This window comes from Oratosquilla oratoria, chromosome 25 (assembly GCF_046742065.1).
Source record: "Oratosquilla oratoria isolate Oo_2021 chromosome 25, ASM4674206v1, whole genome shotgun sequence".
Classification (NCBI taxonomy): domain Eukaryota; kingdom Metazoa; phylum Arthropoda; class Malacostraca; order Stomatopoda; family Squillidae; genus Oratosquilla; species Oratosquilla oratoria.
The window spans coordinates 52,965,911-52,980,039 of record NC_134801.1 but is presented as its reverse complement, the minus strand read 5'-3'; the positions used below and the strand labels follow the sequence as shown (position 1 = coordinate 52,980,039).

The 14,129-nt window shown below is 45.3% G+C and overlaps 1 protein-coding gene across 4 annotated transcripts in view; it reads right to left on the bottom strand.

Moving 5' to 3' along the window:
- LOC143038961 (uncharacterized) overlaps positions 1–14,129 on the bottom strand; it is a 216,601-nt gene that overhangs the window by 113,506 nt on the left and 88,966 nt on the right. For 2 of the 4 annotated variants that reach the window (XM_076208792.1, XM_076208795.1), the window contains exon 1: positions 8,244–8,923. The exons of the other annotated variants lie outside the window; for them this stretch is intronic. The gene's annotated coding sequence lies outside the window, so the exon portion shown is untranslated. Of the gene's footprint in view, positions 1–8,243; positions 8,924–14,129 lie in introns of those variants that run through there. 4 annotated transcript variants of the gene reach the window in all.

Here is a 14,129-nt window from a genome sequence, read left to right as displayed (position 1 = left end):
TTGCGGATGGAGGATACCTACTAACTGTGGCACACGGAAAAAAGGAGAAGAGGAAGGGATGAGACAGAAACACGGCTGGGATAGGAGCTGCTGGGTGCATAATGAGAGTGTCGAGGGCGGGGGTGTGGGGGGTAGGGTGTACGCGTGGGGAAGGGCAACGGCGAGAGTGAGAGAGAGAGGGTGGGGGCTTTTCAGGGGGTCGGGTGGGGAGATCTTAGAATGGATTCATTTTCGTTTTGTGGACAGTTACTCGAAATATAGGAGGGCTCGTTCAGATGAGCTTATTCAGCATGGGGGGAGGGGGGGAGCTCCCTCCCAACCCTCGGCGTTTAAGAGCACATTTCTTCACATTGACAGGTCCTGCCTTTGTATTCGATGTTTCCACGTCTGCTGACCATGTCCCTTTGAGTACAGCATGCACACTCGCTGGCATGACTGCATGGCCTCCTGTGCATGACTGGCCCCAAGATACCAGCTTTGGGTGGGGTGGGGTGGGGTGGGGTGGGGTGGAGGTTGTTGAGCAGGGCCAACGGGTACAGCTTTTGTAGGTCACGGTAGGACTAAGAGTGTTAAATATAATACTTGCTCGGGGGATCAAGGCTGGGGGCAGGGGAGGGGTGTGGCAACGTCCACCAAAGTATGAAGTTTACATTCGACTGAATACTGAAAACACTGCATTTTACGTAGAAAGATTTCCTATCGTGAACAACATGAACCTGTTTTATGAGAGACTGCACAATACAGGTTTTCTAGCCAACTTTCCAAGTTTTCGGAAAGTGAAACTCGAATTTGGATCACTGAATCAGTGGTCAAGTGAGGTACTCCCACAGCACTGCGTCGTGTGTGTGTGTGTGTGTGTGTGTGTGTGTGTGTGTGTGTGTGTGTGTGTGTGTGTGTGTGTGTGTGTGTGTGTGTATTGGATCATTCAATTAAGTGTAATCAATCAAGCGTATAGAAAGGTATTAATCGTGACGATTGAAATGATGAGGATGGCAACAGAGGGAGTAACTTGGGGAAATACCAGGCTTACCGGAGGTGTTACGTAATATGTGGCGAATATATGGAATAAGACGCAGTCTGTTGAGGAAATTAAAAATATTTTACACTAGTTTATATGAGGGTCAGGAATGGAGAGAGTGGTTTTAAGTGAAGGTGGGTTGCCCCTGGGTCGTGTATTGTCACGATGGCTAATCAATGTGCATATGGATGGGGTGGTGAGTGAAGTAACCACAATGATGCTAGGCACGTGTTCGGAGATGGTGAGTGAAAAGGAAAGGGAAGCGGGAGGTGAGCCAGTTGTTGTTTGCGGATGACACTGCGCTCAAGGCAGTCGCTGGAAAAGGAAGCTGCATGGAGGGTTGGTCAAAAAGAGCCGAGATGGTGTGGGCAATTAGAAAAGAGTGAGGACTCGCAAAAAAGAATCAGGAAAACAGATGTGCATGGAGTGAACTTGAGGGGAAGGCCAGGAATGAGGTGGATGACCGGAGTAAAGGAGCCACCAAATGCAAGAAGAATGTCTGTCGAGCAAGAAGGAGGTGTGCAAAAGACGGGAATAAATGGGGGAAGGTCGTAAATGGATGAGGAAACGACGCGTCCCTTAGTGATGTCCTCGTTAGTTGTGTTAATTTTTCGAGTTGGTTGGGGGGGGGGGGGAGTCCCCATGTAATCAAGCTGTAGGGGTAAATCAGCTCCTGTTGTCGGATACTTCTGTGGAAGCACTGTGTCTTGCTGCATTACCTTTCACCCATATATATATATATATATATATATATATATATATATATAAATATATATATATATATATATATATATATATATATATATATATATATATATATATGGGTACAGAAGGATCTGCGAAATGTCTTGATATTTTATTTGTTCTGCTTGTATTTTGTTTTTGCTGTATTTTTGTATTAATTTTATGTATTTTGTTCATTTTGTGATGCATTTTTGTGCTCATTATAACTTTTGTGTTTCCTATGAGTTTTGGAAATTTGATTTACTCCCTTTCCCCCTACCAGAAATCTACTTTTCGCAAGCTTGAGAGCTCACGGAAAAAGTTAATTAATAATTCTTTTGCTGTCGTTTTTAACAGAATATGCCTTAGAGAGAATCTCCTGCCACGCTTCACCAATATATATATATATATATATATATATATATATATATATATATATATATATATATATATATATATATATATATATATCGTATACTTAGGGCGCAGGTTCTCCTTAATACACACTGAGTTAAACATGACAGCATTGTCACAATTATTTATCTTCCTAATATTTTTAATTCTCCTCACTATAGTTCTGACTTTGGGAGGGTGATGGAAAATCAATTGTCCAAATTTATCCATTTTAATAACAAATTCGACATTTCGACTTCAAAGAGTCATTATCAAAATAATTATCATTTATAACCTCCTTTTAGCATCCATTCCCAGATGTCTATTTCACATTACACTTTTTAATCCACCAAGGCATTTTCTTGCTTCTCACAATCTACATTCTATCTCCACCACCACTCCTCCCTTTCCTGCCACATTCGCACCCAAGTATCTAAAACTATCCACTTCCTCCAGTCTTTCACCATATATATATATATATATATATATATATATATATATATATATATATATGAATAGAATCATCAGTGACGGTGATATCGGTGAGATAATTCCGACTGTCATCCCCGATTCGAACCGGGCTCGTGAAATCACGGCGCCATCGCCTTACCGACTGTGCTATCGGCCCTATAAAATTCTCCAATCTGGAAGTTAATCTACTTACCGAGGAGCTAAGTTGACTGCTAACTGTTGTCCGTACTTATTTCTACAGAGAAACAGGGCAACTTGTAGCTAGTGGTTAGGCTGGTAAGTTTCCATGATGGACTTATCGTCGTTGTCATACCTGAATAGAATCACCAGTAACGGTGATGTCGATCAAATAATTCCGACTGTCGTCCTCTTGATAGCGTAATCGATAAGTCACTACAGCAGTTGTCATACGCTAGCCGGGTTCGAATCCTTGACAGTACTGCATTTAAATTTCTGCATGTTAGCCTCCATCGGGTCTCCCGATATTGAAGGCTTAGAATTAGAATGCATTGTGGTTGTTAAATGTATATATATATATATATATATATATATATATATATATATATATATATATATATATATATATATTTATATATATCTATATATATATTTATATATACATATACATATATATATATACATATACATATATATACATATACATATACATATACATATACATATACATAAATATATATATATATATATACAGTATATATATATATATATACATATATATATATACATATATATATATATACATATATATATATATATAATATATATATGAATGCATGTATGTATTTGTTTTAGAAAAAAGACGTTCTGTGTACTATCTAGAAATATGGAAATAAGAATAACAAAACTCTTCAAGATGTGTTGGGACAGTATGCACAAGAATTGCTTCATGTTCAAGTAAGTCAGGCCTCAGCGGGACCTCAACGCTTAAACTACAATAAACCGTCATTACATGAGGTTGTAACATTGAAAAGGGAGGCAAAAACACGACGAGTAGACAGTGAGAGACGCTTGAAGACCCTCGGGAGCACATCAAACACGACAAGACGACGAGGAGGAGACAGCGACAACGACGACGACGACGACGACGACGACAGAGGCAACAAGCACCAGTGTCAAGAAATAGGACCATAACAAGAAAGACGCTAAACCCTATCAAAATGAACATAACGAGAACAGAGAACAGCGTCAACAAGAACAGTTTCTACAATAATGACAATAACAATAACGGTTTGGACGTCCATGAACACGCAAACTGGAAGGATTTTTTTTTTAAGGTTTGGTCCATGGCCCACAGCAAATGGCTTTAAAGAGAGAAGTCGCATGACAAATATCGCCACATTTTAACTCAGTGGCTCTCGGTGGCAGAACATCTTCTTTATTATATATAAGGCTATCTGACTTAGAGAATGAAATATTTATAATTATTGTTAATCTAACGTAAGACATTGCAAAGCGTGATGTCCTGTTGATTGTGGACATTGTAGAATCAGTACAATTATGTTTTACAAAAAGACCAATACTTCAGATATATCCGAGTTTGAAAATCCCAATCTCAGGACTCTAAATTAAACCCGAAAGGATGGGGGACGACCCGGAAATTCCTTCCCTTGTTGAGAACCCTCTGCTTCCATTAATTCAAATGGCAAAACCAGGCGTAAAATCTCATCTCAGCCCCCTCCATGTTTGTTTACATTATGACGTCATAACGCTTCAACTCTGGGCCCAAGGAGGGTTGACATTTTTAGAAAACTGAGGCAACAGAAAGAAGTATGTATAATAAGAAAAAAAGATCTTCACTCGAACGGCTTTGAGCAAATTGGCTCAATGTTTTTGAAAAGCGACGTTCACAAAAAATGTACCTACTTTTTCAATAGACAAACGCTTACAACATTGTGTTCAAATAAACGTAACCTTCCTTGAAGGCAAGTACATGTACACGCGCGCGCGCACTCACACACAAACAAAACACAGCTGCAGAGGGTGGCCATGTACTCCTGCCACAAATGCTCATGACCAATTCCCTGCGCCGCCCAAGGTCGTGTTCACGCGACGACGACGAGCTGCAGCCCCTCAAGGTCCATTATTAGCAACAAGAGACGCAAAATAACCCCGTCCAGTTCCTTGACCAGCGATTAAGGTCGTTTATATCTTTATCTAAGGTTCCTGTAACAAAGCCACTTGCAGAGCAGAGCTGGCTCAAGATGGCGACTTTATATAGGATGCAGAAACGGGCAGAGACACTCGCATATCATCACTTCATCCTTTCTTATTTGAGAGAACTCTGTTGGGACCCAAGGATCTTTGCCTTAAAAGGGTTGTCACACTGGGCTTCCACGGGCTTCACCAGCGCCGACAGTTGAGAATTCGTTTGAATAACAATGACTTCGATTACAATATTTTATTTTTCAAATTTCCAATTATCAAATTATATTATGTTTCTGTCATGCATAACAAAGCTGAATGATAAACTAAGAGGATGTAAACCTAGATGAATGTTAGACATCGTGTTGAAACGCTCTTAGAGAAGTCTAGTTCTCTGTAAGCAAAGTCATATTCTAGTTATTCGAATAGAAGTTGGAGGAAAAATAGCCCAGTGTGATAACCCCTTAAAGGACACGGTTTTCCAGTCAGGGGAACTCGAACCAATGAGTAAATTATAATTGTGTTTGTTTTAATTCACTCTTTGCACTAAAGTTATATTTGGAACGTCTAACGGAATGCGACATACGACTGACTCCTCACATACATGCAGTGTGTCTGCCTATATTTTGTGAACCGATCTAAAAAAAAAAAGAGCAGCCGTTGTATCACCCCTTCACATCTCGTGGGTCGTTTGTGGAATTCTCCCAGATGGATGCAAGATAGAAAACACGCAGAAACTACGCTCGCAAGCAATGTACATGCATGTGCAATTGCAGACGTACGCGTGTGCGCATATACGCATACACACACGTTTATACATACACAGTCATACACACACACGCGCATAGAGAGAGAGAGAGAGAGAGAGAGAGAGAGAATGAGACACAGAGTACACGCATAAAGATGCAAAGTGACGTTCGCACCATCACCCTCATCAAGGCAAGAGATAAAAAGCACTTGGCCGAGTGCGAGAGAGAGAGAGAGGGAGAGAGAAAGAGAAAGAGAAGGATAGAGAGACAGACAGACAGACAGGCAAGGGGCCCTGACGCCAGGACCAATTTGAACGCACATATACAGTATATGTATACGCACACCACCCTACCCTTGGGACTGGAGGCAGCCCAGAAAAAGGTCACATTATCCTTGTAAAAAACGATGATATGAAACATATTTTGGGTGCAAGCGAAGGCTCACCCTAGCCACCGACAACATCTCTGGCATGCAAGCACATCCACATGGATCATGACCTTTACAAGATCACACACTTACACAGAAAATATACATACATATATGTATGTGTCCGTGTATACATCTATATATGTGTATACGTATACATTTATGTATGTGCGTGTGTGTGTTTCAACAACAACAGGTCAGTCTGGTTCTTAACAAAACTAACGAAATGACGTCATATCGCTAGATTTCTTCCATGAGGTGAACCGAGCGACTCTTTTCTATATAAACATTGTGCCTGAAAGACATTTTTGTATTGGGATGTGTGAGGAGTACCATAGCCGGATCTACAGACACTCTGGCTAGTAGACTTGAGAGCAAGCAAGCAAACAAGCAGACAGACGGGTGAGAAGATGTTTGCAGTGACTGAGAGTGATAAAATGTTGGTGTTGGTGTGTGTGTGTGTGTGTGCGCGCGCACAGGCAAAACTAAGAAGACGGGCAAGGACACGACAAACACTGGAGCACCAAGATAAATACGGAAGATGAAAAGAGGCTCAGTCTTAGACGTACATTGACACAGGGGCGATCGCTCGCGCGCGCGCACACACACACACACACACACACACACACACGCATAAACACACACACACACACACACACACACACACACACACACACACACACACACACACACACACACACACACACACACACACACACACACACACACAATGTCCACAGTCGCACAAATGCGATGGGGGACTCAAAACAGGAATGAAGGTGGTAATAGAGCTGCAAAAATCCAAGATGAAGGGGAGCGAGTTTCTTCCCTGGAAAACGAACAAAACGGCCGCCCGCCAACTGTATGTAATTCGAGGGCGGAGGGAGGGGGAGGGGTGAGTTGCGGCAAATAAACAAGAGAGACGAGGAAGCGGCGACGACGACGACGACGACGACGACGTGACGTAGCACTTTTCCTCACCTCGATCCAGTTGGCTCTCGATCTGGCCCAGGGATCGGGGTGTGTGTGTGTGTGTGTGTGTGTGTGTGTGTGTGTGTGTGTGTGTGTGTGTGTGTGTGTGTGTGTGTGTGTGTGTGTGTGTGTGTGTGTGTGTGTGTGTGTGTGTGTGTGTGTGTGTGTGTGTGTGTGTGTGTGTGTATTCACTTGGTCTTTGGATCACGTGTTGGACTCGTGATCGACTAAAGTTGAATAAAACACGTGTGTGTGTGTGTGTGTGTGTGTGTGTGTGAACCGGTGCCTCTCACTTGCACTTACACACACACGCCCACGCCCACACACAGAAAATACATTGTCCCATCTCCCAATGCCATGGGTCGTCTTTGAACGGCCCCTACACGATCAACATCGTTGACACAACAGATTGGTTCGAGCCTACTGTACCCTTTGCTTGGCTTCATCAATACGATCCTTACAGCGCTCAGGCAAGATTGCTGAACAGTGTTGTCTGATCGTGTAGGGGCTGTTTTCTTCCCTTTTCGTTTTCTACAGAATTTGAGCGACGGTCATGTAATAAGGTTTACAACGTACTCTCAGCATCCCCAGCTGCTGCAGTACACTCCCCCCCCCCCCAGTTAGCGCGTTCGGGATTCTAATGTTTTGCACCTGCACGCGCGCGCGCGCACACACACACACACACATACAGTACACACAAAAAACACCCACACATAAACACACACACACACACACACTCACACACACACACCAAAATACGCAGGTACACAAGCACAAGGGCCCTGTCTTCCTTATCCATTTATTTTTTCATGTATATATATATATATATATATATATATATATATATATATATATATGTGTGTGTGTGTGTGTGTGTGTGTGTGTGTGTGTGTGTGTGCGCGCGTGTGTGTGTGTGTGCGTGTGTTTTATTCAACTGAGGAAAGTTTAAATGTAGCGAAAGGGTTAAAAAGCATCTTAACGACCACTTTGGCTGCGCCCTACGACTTTAGTCGTTTAATTAATCCAGCTGCCGCCAGGTGATTCCGTTCACACCTGGGAATACCCTTTCTGAACCCATAAAGGTATAATCACAAGCATCCATTTAAGGGTCACACGCTTAACTAGGTTCAGTGTTCTTCCTTAAATCCCTACTAATCCCATCCGTGTACTGGACGGGCACTTTAGTGTTTATTCTGTCTGCCGTCCATCTGTTTCCTTCGCTTCCAAGCCCTCTGTAGCGATAATGTTGATAAACCAGAATTAACATTTTCCATACCAATGTGAAAACAACCATATAAGGAAAAGTATTTAACATTCGCAAACGAACCAGTTTGATGATGAAGGAACACAGTTCTTCGAAGGTTTGGCATTGGGATCACGAAGCTGTGGGCGGAAGACGGCCTCAACGCTTCTGCCGCTTTGATGGAGAACTGAGATCAGAATCTTCAGGTCGTCTGTGCTGCACGATCGTGAGATATATGGTTAACTTGAAGAGAGGCCTCGACGTCTCTAGTGCCAAGTCAAGTCTTCTGAGAATTTCGGGCTGCTATCGCCGGGAGGATTCTTGCATTATGACACCAGCGATTGATTGCTCCGTGAGTCTGAGTCCGGCGGCCACACGTGATCCCACAAGAGACAAACCCTGGCGGGGCGGAGGAGACGAAGGGCCGCCCACAAGACCTCTCGGCGCTGGGCCAGTTCACGAGTTGCTTGGGACGGAGGGCGGCCGCGCGAGGTCTTACTTAGAGAGACCGCGCGGAATGACTACGGTGTTTTGATCGATAATTAATTGAACAGAATCATATGACGTGCTCGACAACGAAAGATGTGCCCTGGATTAGGTTCGGGTGTCGGCAGCATTGCAGATTTCGCGAACCGAGGGCGACTGACACCTCATTACAAAGAGGAGGACGACCTTGGCCATAAAAGAGTCGGTGCGCGCAGCCAAGAAGTGCGCCAATGGCGAGCGAGCGAGCGAACGCCTTGTTCAGGCCTCCGAGGCCAGGATCGGGTCGCGCCGTTGAGCGCCAGAGCAGGTTTGGTCGTGCTCTGCCAGGCCCACGCCCACGCGCTGCTTCACGCAGGCACGTCTTGGCTCGTGTCTTGCATGCGTGTGGGTCTAAGTCACTCCCGTGTGTGTGTGTGTGTGTGTGTGTGTGTGTGTGCGCGCGCGCGCGCGCCCGTGTGCCAGCCAAGGCCTATCACTTTGGCACCTCTAAATCTCGCCTTTCATATCGCTTACACAACGTGACCTTGAACGCAAAGGTCATTCAGGTCATTTAGGTCAGTAAGCACAAAGAGTACCTTTGCAGGTTACATTGACGTCGAATGTTGCGGCGTTGAATTGATGCCTTTCATGATGTGAGGGTTAACAACATTTATCTTACTGTATCATTACCTAGTCGTAATAAACAGGAATAGAACGTTGGTCGCGGAGTCTGTCTCCCTCTCTTTATTGGGTGATATGTTAGCTTCTTCAACACGGCTGATGTTGAGTTCAATATTAGTGGTCCATTTCAGGACCGGCCGGCCCCTTTGGGAACTCAACAACAAATGTACCTCAAGACGGTGGTTTCATCAGACTCGGTAAGATTATTATTTGTATGGTGGAAAGTGGGGGGGGGGGAGTTTGGGGCGCGTTTTAATGGCTGCCAGCATGTTGACTAAGTGATAGTTTTCGTAAGTGACATACCTGATACTTTTTCCGGCAAATGCGACATCGTTATTCAGTTCAGAGGCGGACTTTGGGGGTAACAGGAACTTTGTTGTCCATGGAATTCCCTTAACTTAATAAAATCGTCTACCGCGAGTCAAGACAGAAAAAAAAATGATATGTTCAACGTACTAAGACGAAGTGATAAATTAATCCTTGACACAATCCAAGCCAAAAAAGGAAATGGGAAAAATTCCAGATTCGCTGGATTCCCCGGGTGGTCACGGGGAGAGTAGTTAGCGAAGCACGTCTAGCGTGATGTGCAATAAATTCAGGGAAAAACTTCAACCGAGGCGCAGATTGCACTTAACACTGCTTGGGGACCTTGGGGACCATCTCTCATCAAAGAGGATCTTCTTCTTTTCCTTCTTCGCCTTCCTCTCCACTTTCTCCTTCTTCCTCGTCTTCTTCGTTTTCCTTTTCTCATTCTTCCTCCTGCCATCTCCTCCTCATTCTCCTTTTATTTTGAACCAACGTTAGGATGTTGACGAGGAAGAAAACTATGAGGGCAGGAAGAAGTGAGGACGAGGGAGAAAAGGAGCAAGAGGTGGTGGTGAAAGAGGGGGAAAGAGGGGGAAAGAGGAGGAGGAGAAGGAGGAGAGGAGGAGTAAAAGCAGGAGGAGGAGGAGTGGGAAGGGGGAGAGGAGGAAGGTGGAAAAGAAAGGGGAAAAGGAAAGAGAAGAAATGAGGGAGGAGGAGAAGTGGTAGGAAGACGAGGAAGATGAGAAAGAAGAATAGGAAGAGGGGGAGAGGAAGAGAAGAAGATAGGAGGGAAAGAAAAGCGAAGGAGAAGTGGAAGAAGGAGGAGGAGGAGGAGGAGGAGGAGGAAGGTGATGATGAAGAGAGTAGGAAGATGAGGAGGAGGAGGAGGAAGACGAATAGGAAGAAAGGAAGAGGAAGAGGAGAAGAGAGTAGGAAGAAGTGGAGTCCTGCTCATTCGTGAAAGGTTAGCTAGTTAGTTAGGCACGCCACTCATCGCTCGGTGTGCATGTGGGGGGAGGGGGGGATAGGGGCGGTAAGAGGAGAGGAGGGGAGGGGGAGGGTCTGGAGTGAATATGGCGGCAGGGCGTTGCCGGTAGACAGCTGTTGGAGGGGAAGGAAGGCAAAACAGGAAAGGAAACAAGGAAAGAAAAAGAAGGGAAGGGAGGAGAGGAGAAGCGTAGAGAGGGTAAGGGAGAAAGGAAAGGGGGAAGGAGAGGAGAGGAGAGAGAAGAAAAGAAAAGGGAAGATGGGAAGGAGAGGAGAGAAGAGGAGAAAAAGGGAGAAGGGAAGAGAAATAGGGAGGAAGTAAAGAGAGGAAAGAGAGAAGAGGAATGAGCAAAGGGAGAAGGGAAGAGGGGAAGGAGAGGGGAGAAGAGAGGAAGAGAGAAGGGAAGAGAAATGGGGAAGAAGTGAGGAGAGGAAAGGTAGAGGAAGAATGAGAGGAGGGAGAAGGGAAGAGGGGAAGGAGAGGATAGAAGAGGGGAGGTAAAGAAGAGACGGGAAAAGCTTATTAATCTGAGGAATGACTCAGGACTACACCAAGACTGATCGATCAGGACCAATTTGATTAATCTATTTCCCCTTTTTTTTTTTGGGGGGGGTGTCTAGCCATGGCCACCCTCGGTCACAGCCCAACACTCAGCTGAATAGAATCGTCTGTCAAGGGTCAGAAATAGAAATAAAGTGCGCGCCGCCAACCATCGCAAGAAAATGGAGCTGCGATCCACGAAAAGAAAGACAATTAATGAACGGCCGCTGCCTTATCCCGGCGACACCCATTCATTAATTAATTATTGATTCGGTTTAACGTCGCAAACTCCCCCCGATCAGGAGGCTGGGACGGTGGCCCTTACAGAAGACGTCATAACGTGGAGGTTCATCAACCATGCACTTGGTCCAACTTGCTTGCGGCAGGATTCGAACCACCGTCACCATGACCACCGCCGCGGAAATATCCCCAAGTCAGAAGTGGTGATAACAAAGGATAACTACAATCAACAAAACGTGAACAATCAGCAACGACAGTGTTGATGGCAACTCTTCTGTAAACATCGACGGGCGTCTTCAGGCGTTCGCACTGGGCTATTTTTCCTCCAACCTCCAATTCATCGGCACTGTCGCTCACCTCCAGCACCTTTTTCCGCCGTAAAAAAACTGTGGTCAACTATTTTGTTTCCTCAATAATTTACATAGAATGCCATTCGACATGCTGGACGTCAATCATTTTCCTCCAGCATGTCAAATTCCTTCCCAAAAATTGCTGGGTGTGTGCAAATCTACTCCAACAGTCGGAGGAAGAACAGCCCGGTGTGATAACGTCGCCTTTAGATGGCTGGACTTCAGCGACAGATTCTTGCAGCCGGCCGGAGGAGCCGAGGACTCAGGGGGCCACAAGCGCAGAGATCGGCGGTAAAGAGCCGAAAGCGGTAGGTGGCCTGCCTTAGCGGTAAGTGACAACGAGTGGGAGAAGGGGGGGGGGAGAGGGTCCGTGGTCGCTGCTAGAGCTGAGGCGAAGGCGACAGCTGTCGGGTGACGTCTTCGTCTTCGTCTTCGCCCTCTGCTGGAGGCGGGAGGGAGGCCCGTGGAAGAAGACCTGTAGGAGAAGAAGGCGTCCCGGGGGAGGGGGGGGGGAAGGGAGATCTCGACGCCGTCCACGGGCGAGTTCTGGTCCATTCAATGCATTAACTAGACCAGAAATAATGACCCAAAGTAGTTATCAGGACATAGATCTACTCTAAATGATAATACCTGTCTCTATTTTTCCTAACTGGATACCCGTATCCCCACAGCGGCTGGCAACGGTCTTCGAATTAATCTCATAGACCTCCTTGAGAAGAAATGTTAGACTATAGTTTGTGTTGTATTAGTGTGGGACCGCTTCTATGAGGAAGAGAACATTCTCCGGCTGTTAGTTGCATTAACGTGCGTCTCGTAGGTCCGCCACTTAACCCATTCAACTCCAATGACAAGATGTCTTGTCATTTGGTCAAATAAAACAAAAAATCATAAAACACCAAAATGTTTGATCAAACACCAGAAAAATATGACGTCAATCCTCGCTTCGCTGCGAGCGAAGCGAGGATTGACGTCATATTTTTCTGGTGTTTGATCAAACATTTTGGTGTTTTATGATTTTTTGTTTTATTTGACCAAATGACAAGACATCTTGTCATTGGAGTTGAATGGGTTAAAGGCGTTATCTCACTGGGCTCTCTTTACCCCGGCTGTTGGAGCAGGTTTGCAGCCGCCACCCGCAGTTTTCGGGAAGGAATCCGATATGCTGGAGAAAAAAAAAAAGTCCCTCTACATATCAAATGACATTCTATGTGTCTTAATTTGCCAGAGAGTGATTGTACGGTGGAAAAAGTCCTGGAGGTGTTGGTCCTGCCGATGAATCGGAGGTTGGAGGAAAAATAGCCCAGTGTGATAACCCCGAAAAGACCCCGTCTTTGGTCCCTAGATTTAGCCTGGAAGTAGGTGTAATTGCAGATGTAGGTGTAACTATAGTTGTAGGTGTAGTTGTAGATGCAAGTATAGGTATATGTATAGGTGTAGGCGTATACATAGGTGTATGTTTAGGTGTAGGTGTAGGTGTACGTGTGTTGGTGATGGTGGGGTTAGTGTTGGTGCTGGTGTTGGTGGTAGCGGTGGCGACGACGGCGGTGATGGAGGAAGTGAGTTAGCTGACCACGACGGAGACTGGCGCCACAGCCACGCCAGTCTTGGAGCCTCCTCCTCCTCCTTCGGTCCCAACTTCCCCTCCCCCTCCCCCTCCCCCTCACACAGACACCGAACAACTAAAACAAAATCCGTAGAACGAGCCGTTGTAACCTTACCCACTGTACTCCTTAACAACGCCGACTACACTTTGGATTTTCATTCTAAGTGACACTAATACCTGGAGATATTACTCAGCTAGAGGGTAGATTCTGGACCAAAAAGCAAAATTCATTTTAAATCAGTAGTTTGTCATTGACCTATAATGAAATTGTATGGTGTACTCTGACCTCGATTACCCCCCATGAAGCGCTGACCTGAGCCAAAGGGAGGTCATCACCAATCAAGTAGGTAAACTACAGCCCATAACAACATCAGTGCAACATAAGGTATTAACTAAACCACGTTTGATCGAGCCAATACTCCAGGGGCCTCTAACGGAAGCCTTCTGATGCCACCCAGAGCAAGACGCCTGTCGTCAGGACTGTTGACTCCCTTCCCGACATAAGAAGAAGACTATTATATAGCTCCAAGAAGTTCTGCACATAAAAAGAAGTGAACCCCACGATGAACCCACAAACAGACGACCTCCTGGTGCTACCCAGAGCCTCATTCCCACCGCCAGGATCCCACTCCCACTTCCCAGCCTCTCTTGACATTTCTGGTAGAATTGTGTCACCGTGGCCTCTCTGGTCACCTGCGGACCAGACCGCTGTCAAGTCCTTTTTCTCTTGTCTCCTCTTCTCCTAAAACCTTTCCTCTAGCACCTCCATGGCCTGTCCTCTTCGGAGCGCTGCTATC